Genomic DNA, 21,925 nt, shown 5'->3' with positions numbered 1-21,925 from the left:
AAACCCTAACACCTTTGTCTCCAGGCAAATAGGCAGAAAACCCCTCTAGTTACTCTTAGGTAAAAAAAAAAAAAAAAAACACTTCAGGTCTGTGAAGAATTGTGAATTTCCCTGCAGGAGGTTAACTACCCTGCCTTTAGGTAGAGAAAACTCCAGCTAACAAAAGACAATTCCCTTTTGCCTCTGCTCTGGCCCCAAAGGAGAGAAAAAAAAACTCTAACTGCTTTCAGTTTAAAACCTGCTCTCCCTTTCAAATCTGTGCTTCTGGTTCAAAAAAATCTCAAAATGATTTCAAGTTGATCCCACCGCTCTGCCACCATGTCAAGGTTCCTTCCCCACTCTGAACTCTGGGGTACAGATGTGGGGACCTGCATGAAAACCTCCTAAGCTTACTTTTACCAGCTTAGGTTAAAACTTCCCCAAGGTACAAACTATTTTACCTTTTGCCCTTGGACTTTCACTGCCACCACCATACGTCTAACCGGTATTATTATTAGGAAAGAGTCCATTTGGAAACGTCTTTCCCCCCAAAAAGTCCTCCCAAACATTACCCCCCTCCTTCCTGGGGAAGGTTTGATAAAAATCCTCACCAATTTACATAGGTGACCACAGACCCAAACCCTTGGATCTTAAGAACAATGAAAAAGCAATCAGTTTCTTAAAAGAAGAATCTAACGCATATCTAGCTAGATTACTTACTAAGTTCTAAGACTCCATTCCTGTTCTTTCCCCGGCAAAAGCATCACACAGACCGAGAAAGAGAGGCTTTGTTTCTCCCTCCCCGCAGCTTTTGAAAGTATCTTGTCTCCTCATTGGTCCTTTTGGTCAGGTGCCAGCGAGGTTATCCTAGCTTCTTAACCCCTTACACGTGAAAGGGTTTTTCCTCTGGCCAGGAGGGATTTTAAAGGTGTTTACCCTTCCCTTTATATTTATGATGGGGGGGTCTTCTGTGCTCTAAAAAAATCTAACAACATCACTCACCACATTAACCAGACCCTATTAGCTGACTCACCACCTCAACCTCCCTTAACATAGAGAGCGCTTGGGCCCTGCTCGCAATTATTCTTCTTTGTGAATGCAAAAGTGGTAGCATAAAGATGTAAAAAGTTCAGAATACAAACTATGAAGTAGAGAGAGATAAACCAGAGATGCATAAATCAAAAAAAGAAAAATGTCTAAAGTGTCCAAAGGTCTTTGGTGGGCATCACAAGCTTTTGTCATTCAGTAGCCTTGGGGTCAGCAGCTGGAGTCTGCAACGTCCCTCTGATACACCAGCATAGGAGGAGCAGCCGTTTCAGTGCGTGTGCAAGTGGGCCTTGTGTGGCCAGAGGAGCCAGCAAAGCCTGACTGCCAAGCACAGCTGATCAGGCTACTGACAATTCTGGTTGTAATTCATCACATATTGCTCTATCTAGTTTCTACAGTCCCAGAAGTGTTTAATGAACTACTTAGGGGTCCTACAAGTATTTGATGTGATTAGACATTATCCCACTTAGAGGAATTCTCCCAGTTGCCTATTGTTTGCATCTAGCGCACTCACCGTTTCTTTTTAAGGCAGCCAGTTGTTCCTTTGTATTAATTTGACTCCATTGTCACCATGGTCATTATAAATAGCTCCTAATGACCAGCAGAAATGATTGTTGTGCAGGCTCTAAGTGAAGCCTCCAGCACATAAGGGGCTGATGCTGTTCATCAAATGGGCAGAGATTTCTGATCATTTCTAATGCAATTCATAGTTCTCTGAATTGGGCAATTCTGATATAATGAATCATTGTAACAATTTGGGGATGAATTTATTCTTCATAAAAGTGAGGGACTAACACAGCAGAATGAGAGCCCGACATCACTCAGGCAGGCATTCATTACACTAGCTTTTACCACACTGCTCTGCCAATCCTGACCTACCCTGTCCTGCTATTCCAGCCCTGCACCCATAGCAATCCTGCCAGTGTACCACACTAATGACCTGCAGAACTAGTACCTTTTACTATTCCAGTCCTTTGTGTCTCTGCCAACAAAACATTGAGGAATCCATCTTTGTACAGTACAATAACATTCTCAAAAAGATAAAGAAAGCATAACACCACCTCATTGACCTTTCTGCCCTTTGATCCTGAATTTCACCCATATTTATCCTAAATCCTGCTTTTAAGAGTCTACTCCACCAGCAAGAATGCCCGACAAACAAGCATCTAGGCAGGCAGCAGAACAAGAGCATAAATTCCGATGCACTGCTTCATTGCATATGGAGCCTCAAGTTCCCTTTTGCCAAACATGACATGACAGAAGCAACAGAAGATGGAAAACAGGAAGATGCAGAGGCCCAAAGAGCATCTGGAAAATATCCTACAAATAAGGCTACATTTTAGTCAGGGGTATTTTTAGTAAAAGTCATGGACGGATCATGGGCAGTAAACAAAAATTCATGGTCCGTGAACTGTCCATGACTTGTACTATATACTCCTGACTAAATCTTGGAGAGGGGGGCGGCCTGGGGAGTGCCACAGATGCTTGGTAGACTCCCTACCCGGCTCCATACTCCCCAGAAGCAGCGACCTCCCTCAGCTCCCAGGCAGAGGCAGAGGCATGGCCATGCTGCATCCTCCCTGAGTGCCAGCTCCTCAGCTCCCATTGGCCAGGAACTGTGACCAATGGGAGCTACGGGGGCAGTGCGTGCAAGTGGAGGCAGTGTGCAGAGCCCCCTGGACATGCCTCCCCCAAGGAGCTAAGGGATGTTGCCACTTCCAAGGAACCCCCTGAGGTAAGTATCGCCCAGAGCCCTCACCCCCTCCCACATGCCAACTGCCAGCCCTGAGCCCCACACTCAAACTCCTGCTGCTGCTGGGGGAGGGGGGCAGTGACCCAAGAATGCCCCAGCAGCAGCCAGTGCGGCTGTCTGCTGCAGAAATCATGGAGGTCACAGAAAGCCATTAAATGTGTGACCTCCGTGACAAACTCACAGCCTTACTTATAAGACACCGTAATTCATAGATGCTGAGGCCAGAAAGAACCACTGTTATCATCCAGTCTGCCCTCCTGCATAACACAGGCCACAGAATGTCCCTGAAATAATTCCTGTTTGAACTAGAGCAGATCCTTTAGAAAAAATATCTAATGTTGATTTTAAAATTGCCAGAGATGGAGAATCCACCACAACCTTTGGTAAACTATCCCTATGCAATCTCCCTGGGGCTCTCTGTTTGGCCCAAACTTCCCACGCTGGTTGGCTCAGGACACTCTTCTCCTCACCTTCTCCCCCACCTCTCTGGTTTAACATGATTCCCCCCAACACACAGTTTTGCTTTGGGCTGACTTTCAAATTAGAGTATATCTCTACTGGATTCAGCCTCACAACGTTATCTCCATGTTACCCCTTCCTTACATAGCACGGTACCTGCTGAGTCATTTCCAATGCTGGGATTAAGCAATGGGATACAGCTGTAACAGCCTCCCTACGGCATCAGACTCTGGAAACTGACAGTTATCTGCTTGTATGAGGCCCTACCAGGAAGGAGACAGGTGGAGGGAGCGTACCAGTCACTTTGCTGCAGGGGGCCAGGGCAAGGTGCTCTGAGAGCCAGGATGAAGAGTAACAATCTCTTACTCTCTGCCTCCCCATTCCCCAAGCAGCGAACCCTGCACAATGCTGGTCTGTTTGCACTAAGCACTTTAGGGATCACTAGGGCGTGCACTCCCAAGTGGCACTGTCAAGACATTAGTGCATTAGTGATGTTAGGTCACCTTGTTTGAAGAGCCAGGCAGCAATACTGCATCCCAGTCATCGGATAAGTAGAGATTCCCGTCAAAACCATACATATTCCCCATCCCTATGGACACCCCCCCCCCCCAAGTACATGCACACACAAACACCCTCCACTACACCCAAACAATCCTCAGTCTCCATACATATAAACACCCACCTCCCATAATCCTCCCCTCCAACACAAACACTAACAACCTCCCCTTCCTGCACACTTTCCCCCCCCCCCACACACAATCTCCTCTCCACTCCACATACACACGCTCATTCTTGTCTCCCTGAACAGCCTCTCCCACACACATCCAACACCAATCCATACGCATCCACATACAGACACCGGTCTCACTTCAGACAAAACCCCCTCCATGTGCACTTTCCTGCCCCCAGGAAGCCTCATTCCTACACAACAAAGCCTCCTGCCTCCCACTCAACACACTGACTTCTGCTTTTCCCCGCCACAACCCCACTCCACATACACCCCCCAATTCTCACTCACCACCTATATATATAATCCCCTTCTCACCATCCTTACACACCCCAAACCCCATCCCCTCACCCCCACTTTCCCATCTGCATTCTCACACAGCCCCTCTCCCCCGCCCTTCACAATCCTTCCTCTGCATCAACACATGCAGACAAAAAGCCATCCCCGAGCACAAGCCTTCGCCCAGTGCACACGCGCCTCCCCTGTGCACCTGCACAGCCCTCCTCTGCGCGCACAGGGCCCCCTCTGTACACACACAGCCCTACCTCCGACACAATGGCTCTGCGCAGGGCGAGGCGCGGGTGCTTTGGGTCTCACGATTGCGCGCTGCTTTGCCGGGCTGTGGGGTCCCGTTCCGCCCCGCGGCCCCGGCAGTCGCTCGCCAGACAGTGGGGACGGGTCAGGGGCCGCTCCTCGGAAAGCGGAGTCGGGCCCCCCGCATCCGCCCCCGCAGTTCGGGCCCCGGCGCCGCCGCTCAAAGGCCAGAGACAAACACGCACCTGAGTGTGGCCGGGGGCTGGCAAAGGGCAGCGGGAGACGCGAGCTCAGCTTAGCATCCCGGGGAGCCGAGCGGAGAAACGCGGCGGAGTCAGCGAGCCGCCGCCTGCGCGGAGATCGGGCTGTTCCCAGCCGGCTGCCTCGCCTCTGCGTGCGCCCAGCCCTTCCTCATCAATATGCATTAGCCTCCGGAGCCTGGCGGCCGCCCCTGCTTCGGATAGGAGGCCTGCTCCGAGCACACGCTGACGGGGCCCACTCCTGTTCCGAGGGGCACCGCTGAGGGCAGCGCGCCCGGGGGCAGGAGGGAGGAGGGCTTTCTTCCCTAAATCCAGAGCCGCAGGGATGATGCAGACTCGCAGCAAGCAGGTCGGGGCTCATTTTGACAAAAGCCGTGTTGTTTGGGGGAAGAATCCCAGCAAAAATGGAAGATTCTTTCCCAACCACAGCATAGGAGAAACGAAAGATAGCATCTCCGTGAGGCCTCCAGCCATTTGGGATCGAAGGGATTTGGGATTCCCTTAGATCCCCAATGGCTGGAGGCATCGTGGAGATGTTATCTTTCAGACTCACAGAAGGAAACCTTTCTACACAAGCACCCTCCAGAAAAAGATCAGGGGAAAGATATCTGACAGCATCAAACCCTTCTGCTTTCTGCATGTTCAGACAAACTGTTCTGAGCAGTCATTTAATTCAATGAGTCAGCAGGAGAAAGTCCATCCTAACCTGCAACCCCAAAATCTCTGTTACAGAATAATAAGGAGGTAACATTTAAATAACAGGCTCGACTCCTACCAGCATCTATCAACTGGGAGAGTTAAAAATCTGTGTGCCTCCCACCTGTGTTGCATTGAAATAAAGGATAAGAGAATATCACCTTAAACAGAGAGAAGATTTATTACGGGATAGTTACAACTGGGTGAAGATCCACTAAGGGGATCACTACAATACTCAAGAATAGATTCCAGAAAGGGACATAAAGCCCAGACCCTTAAACTGTCCCTTGGTTAAACTATTAAGTGCCAGAAAAACAATTACTGTCTCTCTTTCACTGCAGATGGAGGTCACCGGCCACTGATGGACCGTCTCAGAATCTTTGGAACGTCGGAGGATCTGGTTCTCTATGGCCAAAGCAGAAGATCAACAGATCTGAGCTGATGGCAAAGTCTTCACTGAATCCTTTGGTGGAATACAGGAGTCAGATATCAGGTAAGTATCAAAGTCCTTGGCAGGCAGGTGTTAGTGACAGAAGTCTTGATCCGATGCCCGCGCCAAGAAACTGGATGTGGCTGCCTTGATGGTGGACAGCACCTGCGTCACCATTGACAGTTCCTTATATGCTCTCTATGATGTGAATTCCTGAAGCACACTCTGGCAGACACTGCCCCCAACCGGTTCCAGACAGCTCTCAGTCTCTCAAGTTCTGGAGGGAAACAGAGTTTTGGTGGGAAAAAGCCAATGAAGAAAGGATACCAAGATGGAGTTCAATCCTTTCCTACCACATGCGCCATCTTGAATTCTTAGACTCCATTTTGAATTGCAGCACCATTTATTATAACACATAACAAAAGTATAACCATACACCAATAACACCTTACATATCCCCTCCTTGACAGATGCGACCACCTTTAATAACCATCTGACATTATTGTGACATCCATACCATTGAACATCAACCCCATAATGTGGTTATGCATGTTGACACGTTACAAAAGGCTTGGCCGTAGGACCTTTAGATTTCTTTTTACACACATCCACAGATATAATTATTAGATCTGCAGTCATAACCAGCTCAAGCCTTCCTACATGGACCCAATGTAGCTGTGAAAAGAGCTTCCCAACCAATAGGATGATTTGGTTTCCTCACCAATTCTTTTCAACACCTTTTTGATTTGCCCCACAGAATGATGTACAGGGAGTAAGGGGTGAGCTCCTTGAGCTGCGTTAGGTGATAAGTCATATCCTTATGGTACATTACACGCTTTAACACGTGGAGGTTCTGCTCTTGTATGAGTAGATGGAAGGTGGCCATAGATGGAATAAGATGCTATTATGTTCTGCACGTCTACATCTGACAGGGTAATATTTATATTGCAGCCCCTCACAGAAAAGACAAACATATTATCTCCTGCCTCATGTTCAATGTGATAAAAACCATTGATTAACACATTTTTACACAAAGTTCTTACACACATACAGAGACTAGCAATAACCACTAGAGCTGAATTTTGAAAATACATAGGATGGTGAAGCTGGTAATTACATTTTCCTTCATGGGGAATCTAAACATATCTGAGTCTCCTCCCATACTCCAGTGGTACAGGTAAAGCCCAATTTGTCTTGCTCCACACAGGCTTGTAAATTAGTAAATAATATTGTTCTCCTCTTACATCCACCATTAGGGATCATTAGGGAATTGTTTACAAACATTCCCAAAGGAATCAGGGGGTGAATCCTTTCCTCTGTGGCATCCAGTGCCATCCCTAGCCATCTTGGTGTCCTATGCAGCCCCCCCCCCCCCCCCCATGGGGGAGAGCGGCAGCCCCAGGCCTCCACGGGGGGGCAGGAGCAGGCTTTGGAGGCAGGGGGGAAGTGCCCCCCAGCACGAGCCGGCAGAGCAGAGCGGGTTGGGGCCGAGTTGCTCCACTTCCTACTTAATTGCAGGGCGGGCCTGACCCTGCACTCACAGGGCAGCAGGAAGTGGAGTGACCTGGCCCCAGCCCACTCCACTCTGCTCCCCTGGCTCCCAGCCTTGGGGGGCAGGGGGGACCGCCCCCCAGCACTCACTGGTGGCACGGCTGGGAGCCGGCAGCGTGGAGCAGGCTGGGGCCGGGTCACTCCACTTCCCGGCACCTGGTGAGTGCAGGGCAGGCCCAATCCCTGCTGCAGTCCTCGGGGGAAGGGGTGGAGTGGGGGCGGGGCTGGGGTGGAGCAGGGGCAGAGCAGAGCAGGGGCGGGGGCTTTGGGGAAGGGGTGGAGTCGGGGCTAGGGCAGAGCAGGGGCAGGGGCCATGGGGAAGAGGCAGAGCAGGGCCTGGAGCAGCATGCAATTTCCTGGTGCCCTACACAGCTGCGTACTTTGCGTATGGGTAAGGATGGCCCTGATGGCATCCCTTAAAGTAAGTATGTATGCCTCGATAGTCTCATTAACATGGTCATAGGCAGTACTGGGTTTACAATGGCGCCATGGCGCCAGGCCCGGGCTCCAAAAGGGCCCCGGCCCAGCTCAGCCCGCTCTGGTTGGGCTGCACTCCAGCGCCCCGCCAGCTCTTCTCCACCCCCCCGCCTCTGCCCCCTGCCCGCTGTTCTCTCCTGTTGGATCGTAGGCCAGTCGAGGGCTCCTCTCTGCCTCCTGGCCACAGCTGGGGCTGACAGAGCTGGAGCCCCGTGCCACCTGGGTGGGGCTGCTGACCCCCCGCAGCTCCGCACTGCCAGGGCTGACCCTTCCTCTACTCCCTGACCCCCCCCTTTCCCCGACCCGTCCTCCAGTCCCCAAGCTCCCTGCGCTGTGGCCAGGGGCTGACCCCTCTCCCACGCTCCCCATGTCGCAACCAGGGGCTGACTCCCGCTCCTCGAGCGCCGCATGCCACTGCCAGGACCCTCCCCACACCACTGCCAAGGGCTAGGGCTGGCCCCTAACTCCCCCAAGCTCCATTCTACCTGCTGCCTGACACCTCGTGTCGCTAACCCCCTACACGCATTCCTCCACACCCTGCTAGGGGGGCACGCTGGACATTTTTGGTAAACTGGGCATTTGTTCGTTTGCTCTTGCCAACTAATTAGTTGGCAAAAGCAAACGGGATAAATGCCCATTTTTGTCAAAAAAAGTCGGGACGGCTGAGATAGAGCTTAAAAAGGGAACTGTCCTGGCCAAAAGGGGATGTATGGTCACCCTGTCACCAGGCAAGTGGGCCCTGAGGGAGCCAGGCCAGGGCAGGAGCAGGCCTGGCCTGGCTGATCGCGCCACTCCCAAGAGGCTGGAGCAATTCCCCGCCCTGGCACTGGACTGGCCCCGGCCATGCTGCCAGCTCAGCCTGGCAGACGCAGTCACCTCCCAGCAGGGCTGGTGAATGTGGGTGGGGGGCAGGGTGTGAGGGAGTGGGTTTCTGGGAGTATGTGGGGGGGCTGCTGGCCAGTGGGGGGTCTGTTGGGGGACTTGGGGGAGGTCTGTGTGTTGGGATGCTGGGGAGTGGGGGTCTGAGTGGGGTGCTGTGCAGTTGTGGTGCTGGGGCTGTGGGGAAGTGCATTGGGCAGTCGTGGTACAGCTGTATGTGGGGGTGCTGGGCCACTGCACATTCGTGGTGGAGGGTCTGTGGGGGGGCTGCTGGGCATAGCAGTTCCAGGGGACACTGGGCATAGGGGGCTGTGTGGCATGGCATGGGCCAACCCCTGAGGAGAAGGGGCAGGCTGGCAGCACAGGGCTGGGTGAGCCAGTGTGCGTCTTGCAACCGCCAATTTGTATACAGTGCCCTTGCACTGGGCTGGGTGGAGCGGAGCCGACCCTGCCATGGTATGTCCCAATGCCCCTGGCCAGCCCCTTGCTCTGGGGACCGACCTCCCCACACCATGCTCCTTTGCCCCCATTGGGGCCCATAAATATGTTTGGTGCCAGGCCCACAGAAGGTTAATCTGGCCCTGGTCATAGGTGAAATTCACCATTTTCCACCATTGCTGCTTTTCCTTTTTGCATTTGGTGGCATTAGACCAGATAATGTGTTTAATTTCCTGCAGCGCTATACCATTATAACCATCCCCGAGTACAGCCTTTGCAATATTAAGAAGCAACTGTTGTGCTTGCATACATTCAAGTGCCTCTGTGAGATCAGACTATGGTATCTCTAGTGTTCCTATAATCTGAAGGTGGTCCATATCCTGCACTTCTAACCATGTTGGTAATGTGTTAGCAATATTAAAACCTAATTCACCCAAGTCATTCAATTCTGCTGAGAGGGGGTTGGCTTGTGAGGAGATGTTGTGTCCCACTTCACCTATGCATGACGCAAGGAACTGCTGATCTACCGTATTCAGCACTCCTAGTCCAGTTCCCACCCCTCCTAGGATCTTAGCAGCCAGACCCAGTGGGGAGATGGTTGTTGCAAGACATTGCCTTGTACCCACACCATCCATCCCATTAACAAACATGTTACATATTGGGCACGTTCTTTATGCATAGGGATTACAGAAACTTGAACCTTTAAAACCAATTTTTTTAATAAGAAAGTGAGGGTTTATCATTAAACTGCAAGATACACCCCTTTTTACTATGAGTGGTCCCATAAAACTAATGTATGGCACAGGGGCTACAAAAACTCTAAATGTCCAATTCAATACCCTTTAAATTGACAGCGACCTAATGGTGTTCAGTAGTTCTTTGATATAGCAGTCCAATCTGACCTTTGGCGCATAGTTATCTGGAGGACCCCTCCTTCTAACCACCGGTATTCTGGAGTTCTGATCATTTGTCCAGTAAGGGCTTCTTGAGAAGAAAACCCGGTCACACTGCAGGTCGAACAAATTGCCATAAGAATTAAAGGCAGCTTGACGTCCCAATTTTTTCCTGGGGTTTCTACTACCTTCCTGGGAGCATTCTTTAATGTGCGGTTGCTTCTTTCAACTTGACCACGTGCTTGGGGGTGTCCCGCAACATGAAATCTTTGCTTAATGCCAAGTGCCACACAAAGCTGTCATATTAGCTTACCTGTAAAATGGGTAGCCTGGTCCAAATCTGTAACTTTTGGTAACCCAAGCCTGCTAAAAGCTGCTCTAAAAGTACTCTGGTGTTTGCTGTGCAGTTCATGGGATAGGCCTCTGTCCATTTTGTGAATGGCTCTACAAGCACTAAACAATACAGGTTACCTCTGCTCATCCTCGGCAATGGACCTATGAAATCTATCTGCACTCTTGTCCAGGGACCATCAATGGGCTGGTGAAGTAATAGTTCCTTTTAAATCCTTGAATCAGTGTTACACGTGGCACAGCGAAAACAGTTGTATATCCAGGATTCCACCTCCTTGACCATTGAAGGCCACCATCCTAGGGTGAGTAGGCGCTTCAAGGTTCTCTCTGTTCCATAATGACCTAGCTCGTAGGCTAATTTAATTAGCTCTTGGTGGAGACAGGATGGGATTACTAACACAGGGATGCTTCTGATGCCTTCCTACTGGTTTTCCTTTCTTGCTAGGACTAATCCTGTCTTGTATGTATAGATGGTAAATCCTTTGCACCGCTGCTTGCTCAATAGCAGCATCATGCTGGTGTCCTTCTACTGACGCTGCTTTAAATCCTGATGTTGCAGGATTTCGGTGGGATAGACAGCATTCACAACATCCATTGGTACATTCCATTCAGCTTCTACACCCAATAAGGCAGCCTGTTTTGTCAGTTTATTCACAGCACTATTCAGGATGGAGATCTCGGACTGATTTTTCCTGTGGGCTTTGACCTTGAACAGGAACATTTTCCTTGTCTTTCTTCTGCCAGCTTCCAAGCATACAATAAATACGAAGGATGAGCTATTGGCCGTTGATCCACCAAATACATGTTTCTCTCCAACCAAACAGCTATCCAATCGATAAAGACCCTCAGAACCCAGTCTGAATCTGTATACACCGTGATATTCTTCTGTGGATCTGCTGATCTTAAAGCAGCTATCACTGCCGCAATTTCAGCTGCTTGTGCTGAGTGATGGAGGATGGTGCCTTACACTGTCTTCCCTGAAGAAGCCTGCATAGCTGCAAAACCAGTGACAGGGGATCCATTATGGTGATAACTTGTGATCCATCCACCACCCAGATTTCCTGAGAGCGTTCTTTAGCATCCTCCTATATAATTTCAAGGAAAAAGGGAGTCTTAAATGCTGGTGCATGCATTTCAGGTAATGGGCATTCATGAGCTTCTCCTGCAGTCATCAAAGCATAACGTACAGCAGCCAAGCGTGGAACCTTTTGCACTTCTATATCCGTATTTAAAAGGGTTAAAGTCCACGCTGCCAGCCTTGGATTGCTGACCTTTCCTGAGTTCGCTTTTCCTGACAAGATGTACTGTACAGGAGACATGCCTGTAATATAAGCCCAGCGTTGTAAGGCCAATACCACTGTTAAGACTTCTTTTTCACAACTAGAAAACCTGGACTCTATTTCTGATCAAGTTCTTGAGCCATAAGCCACAGGTTTTAAAGTGGTGCCTTGATATTGGATCTCTCAGTGGATCCCGACTGTAAGTAATAAGGTCTGTCAGGTTGTGGATATGCCAAGGCAGGTGCTTCAGGTAATGCCTGCTTTAATTGGTATGCTGCTTCTGCCTCCTTGCCACCCCACTTCCACTGTTAGTCTTTTCTTAACAAAGAATACAGTGGTTTTGCAATGCTGACATAGTCCTGTATAAAGACTCTGGAAAATCCCACAAGACCCAGAAACTACCAAAGTGTGCCAATGTCCACAGGCTTGCAGATCCATTTTACCCTTTCTGTATCTGGGAGTCTTCCTGCATCCCCTAGTTCTACACCTAGGTATGTGACTCTTCTGGACACTAACTGGGCCTTTGATGGATTCAAATTCCAGTAGTTAGAATCTTGTTCAGAACTTCTTGGAGAGCCCTCTCTAGTAGTGGTTGCTATCAGCACATCATCTACATAGGTCACGATGTTGTTTTTATAACATAGCCCTTGCCACATAGCTTCTACTAGTTTGTCTTTACACACTTAATAGGCAGCAATTTAGATTGTGGTGAACCATCAGTGCACAAGATGCTGGTTGACGCCCCCGTATCCACCAACAACTTTTGACAGAATGACCCAAACTTTCCTTCCAACATGATGTTAACCATTGGTCTCCCCCACTCATCATTTATGATGGGAGCTACAAAATCAGGGGGAGTGAAAGCTGGGCCCCTTCTCTGAGGTTCCAGGCAGGGAGAACACTGTTGTGTATTTCCCTCTGCCTGCTGCTTCTCACCCTCATATTTAAGCAGTCTCTTAAAGAGTTCAGTTGTAGGAACTTGATCTAATTGCTCCCTGGTTTCATACTTTAAGTCTTTTCCACAATACGTTTGTGAAAGCTTTCAGCTTTTCAGTGGTACCTTGCAACCAAGTTGCTGTTTCTTCCTTAAACCTGTTGCTCTGCTTATTATTGTAGTTGCCAGGCTTATTGCCAAATTTCCCATTTTGTGAACTCTGAGACCCTTTTACTGCTGATACCTTCTTTTTAGGGATCATACCAGCTAATTTGGTTGCGTCTTTAGTTAGCTCGTAAGCCTCTCTCACTCTTGATTCCAACTGCTGAAGCTCTGACGTTGCTGGATTTACTGGTCCTATAGCTAACCTCAGGGCAGGTGTAAGCCCTTGTACTAACAATTCACAAAATGCTGGCACATTATATTGCACATTACCATTCCGACCTGTTGGTTCCATACCAGCTAACCAATACAACAACCTTTTCCTTGCTATATAGGTCTCTGTGTCCTCTGTAGCGTCCCATTTTTCGGAATACACTTTCCCAATAAGATTATCACATGGAAAAAAACATTTTATACACACCCATATATATCTACAATTTCAGTGACATGTCCCATAGGCAATCCATCTGGTAAGGCATTGAAATCCTCTACACTCAGACATTCCCTGACTACCATAAAGGAATCATCCTTGCTAAGGTTAGTGTGGCAAATTGCCGGCACTACTATGATTGGTCTCGCGCTCTCTCTTCTTGGGGGGCGGGATTCAGGGCACCGTTTCTTGCCCCTGAACTGGGGTATTAACTGCCCCACTAGTGTCCTAGAGGAGGGGAGCGGAGAGGGAGGGACCCGCGCCCGCCCTCTACTCCGGGTCCCAGCTGAGGGGCCCTAGGGATAGCGGTAAACCACTAGAACTAGTGGTTCCTTCCCCTGGGCTACTTCCCTCTCCTGCCCTTCAGCTTGTGGGGCTTCCTGCCCTCCCTCTGCACAAACCAGGTGTCCCTTTACCTAGGGTCTTGGTCTTCTTAGCCCACCCGAGCCTTTATCAAATCCGTCAATGGCCCTGCTCTTGTGGCGAAATGATAGGATACTATCGGAGATTCATCCCTCATCCCTGGAAATGCTCTGACCTGCTTTTTGCGGACTGGTCGAGGCCAACCTTTTATTGCCTCCACTTTATTCCATTGGGGTTTCACCAAACCTCTCCCTACTACAGACCCGAGGTATCTGGCCTCAGCTAGTCCTATCACGCACTTGAGAGGGTTGGCAGAGTGGCTGGCCTTCCACAGGACATCTAGCACAGCTTCTACTTTTCCTAGGTGCGTTTCCCAGTCAGGGCTGTGGATGACTATGTCGTCTAGATAGGCGGTGGCATACTTGGCATGGGGTTGCAGCAATTTGTCCATAAGTCGTTGGAATGTTGCAGGGGCCCCATGGAGTCCAAAAAGGAGGACAGTGTATTGGAATAGGTCATTGGGTGTAGAGAAGGCAGTCTTTTCCTTGGCATTCTCGGCCAGGGGAATTTGCCAATATCCTGTGGTCAGGTCCAGGGTGGTTAGGTATTGGGCCTTGCCTAACGGATCAACTAGCTCATCAATGCATGGTATCGGATAGGCATCGAATTGGGATACTTCATTCAGCTTCCGGAAGTTGTTGCAAAATCTCAGGGTGCCGTCAGGCTTGGGGACTAGGACGATAGGGCTGGACCACTGGCTGTGGGATTCTTCAATAACTCCGAGTTCCAGCATCTTCTTCACTTCTGTCCTAATTTCTTCCCTTTTAGTTTCCAGTATCCGGTACGGTCTTATCGTCACCCTTACTCCGGGCCTGGTGACAATATGATGTTGGACCAGTGTCGTACGGCCCGGCTGTGTACAGAACACATCCTGGTTCCGTTGGATCATATCAATGACCTCTGTTCGTTGTTCTGGAGTTAACTCAGGCTCAGGAGATATCTTCACCTGCCCCTGTGGGTCGTCTATCTGGGGTGGAGCTCCCCTAATGACCAGGCACATCTCTCGGTCACACCAGGGCTTCAGTAAGTTGATGTGGTAGATTTGCTCTGGCCTTCAGCAGTCTGGTTGTTTGACCTTATAGTCCACCTCTCCAATGGCTTCCACTATCTCACATGGTCCATGCCAGCTGGCTAGGAGTTTGCTTTCTGCTGTCGGCACTCGCACCATCACCCGTTCCCCCGGCTGAAATCTCCGTACTTTCGCCTGACGGTTGTAATATGTCCGCTGGATCTCTTGTGCTTTTTCCAAATGTTCTCATACTAAAGGGGTTACTTGAGTTATTCGCTCTCTCATCTGTGTCATGTGCTTAATTACATTCTTTCCTGGGTTGGGTTGTTCTTCCTAATCTTCCTTGGCAATATCTAATATTCCGCATGGGTGGCGTCCATAGAGTAGTTCAAAGGGAGAGAAATCAGTGGACCCCTGGGGGACTTCCCATATAGCAAACATTAGATACGGTAGAAGGGTATCCCAGTCTTTTCCGTCCTGAGCTACCACCTTCCAGATCATACTTTTAAGGGTACCATTAAACTGCTCAACCAGTCCATCTGTTTGTGGATGGTAGACTGAGGTCCATATGGCCTGAATGTGGAGTAGGGTACATAAGTCTTTCATTTATTTTGACATGAAAGGGGTTCCTTGGTCTGTCAGAATCTCCTTAGGGATGCCCACTCTGGCAAAAACCTGGAGTAGTTCTTTTGCTATTGCCTTGGATGTCGGGTTTCTTAAAGGAATGGCTTCTGGATACTGCATGGCATAGTCAAGGATGACTAGTACGTTTCGGTGGCCCCATGCTGATCTTTCCAGTGGGCCCACTATGTCCATGGCTATCCTCTCGAAAGGTTCTTCAATTAATAGGCAAAGGTACTAATGGGGCCCACAAGTGAGGTCAGGGGCTATGCAACTGGCATGCAGGCCAGGAGGCACAATAGCGCTGGACTTCTGCGCATATTCCTGGCCAATAAAATCTTCTTAGGACTCTGTCCAGTGTCTTGTCTACTCCTAGATGTTCCCCAAATTGATGACTGTGAGCTAACTCTAGTACTGCCCTTGTGTGTTTCCATGGGACTAAGAGTTGCTCTACTTCTTCTCCTCGTATTTGCGCTATCCTGTACAACAGATTGCGTTTGAGCACATAATGTGGCCTTGGGCCTTTGGTCTTTCCTTCCACGGGTACACCATTTACTTCCACTCCTCCTCCCTTATATTTGCATATAGCGGGTCATTGGCTTGGTCCTGCCCAAAATTCTCACATGCAGTACCAATCTGACCTAATTCCAGGGGGCCTGTTTCTACTCTGCCTGCTGGGTTGCCCCTACCTGGGCTAGGAACCGCCTCCAAGTCCTCACTGGCCTGAATTATCTCCTGGCCTCCTGAACGGGTTCGCCTACCAACAAGGGAGGTTTTCTGATTCTCTGCTAGAATCCTGGTCCCCAATCTTTTAGCTGCCCTCCTTTCCCGCCTAGATTTTCGGGATTTCCCGGGGGATGAGGATAACTCTGGGGAAAATTCAGCAAACATTGGGGTGAGGCTATCTGTAGGTGCCTCCGTCTCAACCCAGGGGTTGCTACCCTCCCCTGGCTCCACTGGAGGAGTAAGCTCTCAAACCCGGGGAAGTCCCTACCAATTAAGACAGGGTAGGGGAGCCTGGGGACCATCCCTGAAGTCACCCTGGTAGTATTCCCCTGGATCTCAATCCATACCAGGATTGTGGAGTAGAAATTTACAGTGCCATGAACGCATGTTACCCCTGTGTTTTTGGCCCGGGTTAGGTGGTCTTGCCCCACCAACTTCCCCGAGACCAGAGTGACAGCACTCCCGGAATCTATTAATGCTATGGTCTCAATACCATTCATTTTTACTGATCTTGTATACCCATGCGAGGTCATTGCAACCATTACCAGGCTGATTAGGCCACATTGCTCCCTGTGATCCCCCAGATTACATTGCATAGGCTCTTCCCTGTTGGGGCATTGAGCTGCTATATGCCCCAATTCCCCACACTGGTAACACCGCCCCCTTATTCCGGTTGCCGCCCTCTGCCTGGGGCTATTTGGCCGCCCCCCCCCCCCCCCCCAGTCCTCTCTTCCCAAACCCCCAGGTCCCTTCTTGGCCTCGGGCCATTCCTCGGTGTCTTTCCTCCCAGTTATGGTTCTCTTGGAGTTCCCGACAGTCTGGGGCCTTGGGTTTGGGACTGTCGTGCTGGTTTGCCGTGTCTCACCCCCTGGGGTCTGGAACAGTTCACAGGCTGCCAGCTGTCTTTCCAAAAGGGAAACCAACTCATCATAGGTAGAGGGGTCACTCTGGCGAACCCAAGCCCGGAGGCATGGTAGTAGCCCCCTCATATACCGGGTCCAGTACCAGGAGCTCCATCATCTTCTCAGAGCTGAGGGCCTCAGGGCGCAGCCATTTCTGGGTCAGGTGGATCAGGTCAAACAATTACGATCGGGGTGTCTTGTCCTCTGTATATTGCCACTCATGGAACCTCTGGGCTCACAACGCCGTCGTTACTCCGGCTCTGGCCAGGATCTCTGCCTTCAGCTGGGGGTAATCTGCTGCAGTCTCCGTGGCCATATCGTAGTAGACCTTCTGGGCCTCCCCACACAGGAACGGGGCAAGGATACCAGACCACTGATCTCAGGGCCAGGCCTCCCGCAGGGCTGCTCTTTCGAAAGCCAGGAGGTATGCCTCCACATCATCCTCCCCTGTCATTTTCTGTAGGCAGTGACTGGCCCGTATGGTCCGGGTCCCGTCGCAGTTGCGATTCAGCTCCATAAGGGCCTTCATCTGGTTCACCAGCTCTTGCAGCAGGCCTCAGTCCTGGGCAGCCTGACTCATCAACAGACAATTAGTCTCCTGCTGCATCCGAGTTGCCCCCTTTGGGCGGTTGCTTGGACCTGGGTAGCCTCCTGCTGGGGTGTGGTGGCTCGTATTAGGGCCTTGACCACGTCGTCCATCTTCGGTGGGGTTTTGGCTAATCCTGGTTTAAGGCCTCAGCGTGTAGATCCCACTGCTGACACCATGTGTGGCAAATTGCCAGCACTACTATGATGGGTCTCGTGCTTTCTCTTCTGCGGGGGAGGTTCAGGGCACTGTTTCTTGCCCCTGAACTGGGGTATTAACTGCCCCACTAGTGTTCTAGAGGAGGGGAGTGGAGAGGGAGAGACCCGGGCTCGCCCTCTACCCCGGGTCCCAGCCCAGGGATAGCGGCAAACCACTAGAACTATGGGTTCTTTCCCCTGGGCTACTTCCCTCTCCTGCCCTTCAGCTTGTGGGGCTTCCTGCCCTCCCTCTGCACAAACCAGATATCCCTTTACCTAGGGTCTTGGTCTTCTTAGCCCACTGCAGCACTTCTCCAAACTCTCCTCTGCTTCCCTCCAAACTGCTCTCTGCTACAACACCAACCCACTCTGCTTCAACTCCTCCTCTTGTCTGATTGAAGCAGGGGGGTTTTATCACGTGACTGGCTTCAGGTGCTTTAATTAATTTATAGCAAACTTTCTTCCCTCTACAGGGAATAAGGCTCCCTTCTAACACTCTCCTGCTGCCCTCTGGCCATGCTGTATCACATTAGGTAAGCAGCTTAAGCACACTAGCCCATCCAAAGCATTGTTCCTATCAAGCTGGCCCAGCTGCTTTCCTAAAGCTTTTGCTTGTTCTGCCGATAACACCTTTGTTTGATAGCGCATCTTGGTGGGCCGTTGAGCCCCATATTTTGAGACTATAGTTGTGATCGGGGCAATTGGGGGATTACTTTGTCCTGTCACCCTTTGGCCTTCATCTAAATTAAATGGTGCTGATGGAATAAGGCCTTTTTCTCTTCTGTAGAATAAAATGCTGGATCGTCCCTATGTTCCTCAGACTCTACGTCTGAACCTTCCCCAGAAGTGAACTCACCTAGCAGGTTAGTTTCCCCCATGCTAATCATACCCCTAGCAATCTTTAGCTGCTGCTGCAGCTTCTGAATCTTGTTCAAGCAGGCTGAATGATTTATTACTTCTGACCCTTGAGTCTGCATGGCCTCCCTCAGGAGCTGCCTGGTAGTAGCTAGGGCCTCTTCTAATTTTGTGGACAGGATTTGATTTTCCCTTTCTGCCTGCATGAATTGGCCTCTCGCAGCTGTTCTTCTGGCTGCATGATTTGCCCAGCTTGTTTTGTCATTTGGGCAGTATCCATCTGATGTTATGCTGCTGCCTTCTGCAATTCCAGCCCATTTGTTTTCTCCTGATCTTTTGCCTGGTTGGCTAGGGCTTTAAGGTGGCTTACCCTACCATCCAGGTCCCTACACACCATGGCGAGTCCATAAATCAATGCTCGTTTCTGTGATTTTTTCTTGGGAACTGGCTTGCTTGCCAAATACCGTCCCCACAATATTTGTAATTTTTGTAGTGCCTCATCTCCCTAGAAAGCCCCTTCCTTCCATGGGTTTTGAGATTTCCCAAAAACAAACACTGCATACTCCAACCTATTTTTATAGACTGCCAGGACAATCCTTTAGGCTGAAGATCTTCTCCATACATCACTCGCTTACCACAGATAAAATAGACAGTAGTTATGTCAAAGCCGAATAGCCCACCGTCCTAGATTTGTGGTGGCTATTTGCCTATGGTCAATAACTCATGAGAACCCACAACTGCCTCCTTTTGAAATCCAGCAGTGCTCGGTCACAACTGCAGACAATTGTCCTAAAGATGGAAGGTTAGGGCCTTAATCTAAGGCAGAGGTGGAGGGTAAGTGTCTGGCCAGGTCCACTTAACCCAGGACTTGACAGTCTGCCTTGCTGCAGGCTGCTTGGATCCGCTCCCGAGGCTACTGGCATCAGCAGAATCCTACACTACAGTGAGCCTCAGCCAATGGGCCTCTAGCTCACTCTACATGAACTACAACCAAATGGGGAGACAATATATGTCTGCCCAGGTAGTGACCTGGGGAACCCGTCCGACCAACTGGTCAAAACGCCCTCACCAACAATGTTCCAGACCCTTCCCTTCCCAAGTCTATGGACCATTAGCCAGAATCTATTCAATCTAAGGACGCCAATCAGAGAGCTAAATCTCTGAGAGGTCCTGCCATGGTTGCCAGTAAATGTTACCCCAAAATCTCTGTTATACAATAATAAGGAAGTGGCATATAAACAACAAGTTTGACTCCTACCAACATCTATCAACTGGGAGAGATAGAAATCTGTGTGCCTCCCACCCATGTCGTATTGAAATAAAGGATAGAGAGAATATAACCTTAAACAGAGAGAAGATTTATTACGGGATAGTTACAACTGGGGGAAGATCCACTAAGGGGATCACTACAATACCCAAGAATAGATTCCAGCAAGAGGCATAAAGCCCAGACCCTTAAACCATCCCTTGGTTAAACTATTGTGCCCGAAAAATAATTACTGTCTCTCTTTCACTGCAGATCGAGGTCACCGGTAACTGATGGACCATCTCAGAACATCGGAGGATCTGGTTCTCTATGGCCGAAGCAGGAAGTCAACAGATCTGAGCTGATGGTAAAGCCTTCACTGGATCCGTTGGTGGAATACAGGAATCGGATATCAGGTAAGTATCAAAGTCCTCGGCGGGTGTTAGTGACCGAAGTCTTGATCCAATGCCCGCGCCAAGAAACTGGACGTGGCTGCCCTGATGGTGGACAGCACCTGCGTTCCTTATATGCTCTCTATGATGTGAATTCCTGAAGCACACTCTGGCAGACACTGCCCCCAACCGGTTCCAGACAGCTCTCAGTCTCTCAAGTTCTGGCGGGAAACAGAGTTTTGGTGGGAAAATGCCATGAAGAAAGGATGCCAAGATGGAGTTCAATCCTTTCCTACCACATGCGCCATCTTGAATTCTTAGACTCCATTTTGAATTGCAGCACCATTTATTATAACACAACAAAAGTATAACTATACACCAATAACACCTTACAAATCTTTCTGCTTCATGGACACTGCAATTCTTTAGAACAGGCTATTGGATCGCCCACTCAATAAGGCCTTTTTCTCTTCTGTAGAATAAAATGGTGGATCATCCCTATGTTCCTCAGACTCTACGTCTGAACCTTCCCCAGAAGTGAACTCACCTAGCAGGTTAGTTTCCCCCATGCTAATCATACCCCTAGCAATCTTTAGCTGCTGCTGCAGCTTCTAAATCTTGTTCAAGCAGGCTGAATGATTTATTACTTCTGACCCTTGAGTCTGCATGGCCTCCCTCAGGAGCTGCCTGGTAGTAGCTAGGGCCTCTTCTAATTTTGATTTTCCCTTTCTGCCCTTTCCCTTTCTCCTCTACCCCTTATTTCTCTTTACAGGGGATAATTCAGACTATTCTGTTAAAATATTGTTCTTTGTTTCCTCTGCTGGGGAGAGGCAATTTTTACTCCATGTAACAGATCCTGTAAACAGACTGAAGGTGGGGGAAAGCCAGAGGTGTGGTATGGTAAAGAATTCAAAACACACTGCTCAGGATTCTTTTTGTTCCTGATTTAAAGCTCCTTTTTATTGTCTTTAATTCTGCTGGCCATGGATTTCTCATGGTGTCCCTTGGCTTCCCTTACCAATTTTCTACAATTACTAAAAAAAAATGGATTTTCAGTCCAAAAAACAACTTTTTTGCAGGTTTTCAGACAGAATATTATCTTAGATTTTAATCAAAAATTGCAAGAGCCTTGTTGCCTCCAAAAATCCCCAAAACCCCAAAGCCTCAGAAAAATCCCAAAGAAATGGGGCCTTTGAAAAATCACAAAACTCCCCAAAAGCCTCTGAAAAGCCCCTGAAAAGCCCCAAAGCCTTCAAAAATCCTGAAACCCCTGGGAACTCCAAAAATCACAGAAGTACTGGGGCCTCCAAAAATAAAAAATATCCCCAAAGTCTTGAGGCCTCAGAAAATCCCAAAAGCCATGGAGCCTTCAAAAAGCCCACAAACCCAGGACCTCTGAAAATCCCCAAAGCTTCAGGATCTACCAAAATCCCCAAAATCCCAAAAGCACCTGAGCCTGCGAAAATACCAAAAGCCCAAGGGCTGCTGAAAATTCCCAAAGCTCTGGGGCCTCTGAAAATCCAAAAACTCCCAAAAGCCCCAGAGCCTCTGAAAATCTTAAGAGCCTCCAAAAAAACCCTCCAAAATCCCCAAGATGGGAAAGTCAGACAATCAGACAAGATGGGAGAGTCGCATAGATGTTTTGAAGCCTCTTTGCTATGAGCTTGGAATCATTTATGATTCAAAGT

General features: G+C 49.5%; 1 protein-coding gene and 1 long non-coding RNA gene across 6 annotated transcripts in view; one reads left to right on the top strand and one right to left on the bottom strand.

Annotated features, from left to right (window-relative positions):
* Positions 1 to 5,030, bottom strand: part of FEZ1 (fasciculation and elongation protein zeta 1) — a 165,746-nt gene extending 160,716 nt beyond the window's left edge. For 2 of the 5 annotated variants that reach the window (XM_073320719.2, XM_073320723.2), the window contains exon 1: positions 4,745 to 5,027. The gene's annotated coding sequence lies outside the window, so the exon portion shown is untranslated. The other 3 variants (XM_073320722.2, XM_073320721.2, XM_073320720.2) reach the window with 3 other exon arrangements.
* Positions 4,518 to 20,885, top strand: LOC140901596 (uncharacterized). Its single transcript, XR_012155900.2, has 3 exons — positions 4,518 to 5,108; positions 5,797 to 5,948; positions 20,119 to 20,885. It is a non-coding gene; the product is annotated as an uncharacterized LOC140901596 (long non-coding RNA).
* Positions 20,886 to 21,925: the final 1,040 nt, after the last annotated feature.

Source organism: Lepidochelys kempii, chromosome 22, assembly GCF_965140285.1.
Source record: "Lepidochelys kempii isolate rLepKem1 chromosome 22, rLepKem1.hap1, whole genome shotgun sequence".
NCBI lineage: Eukaryota > Metazoa > Chordata > Testudines > Cheloniidae > Lepidochelys > Lepidochelys kempii.
Note: the sequence above shows the minus strand (reverse complement) of the source record. Positions and strands in the feature narration are given on the sequence as shown.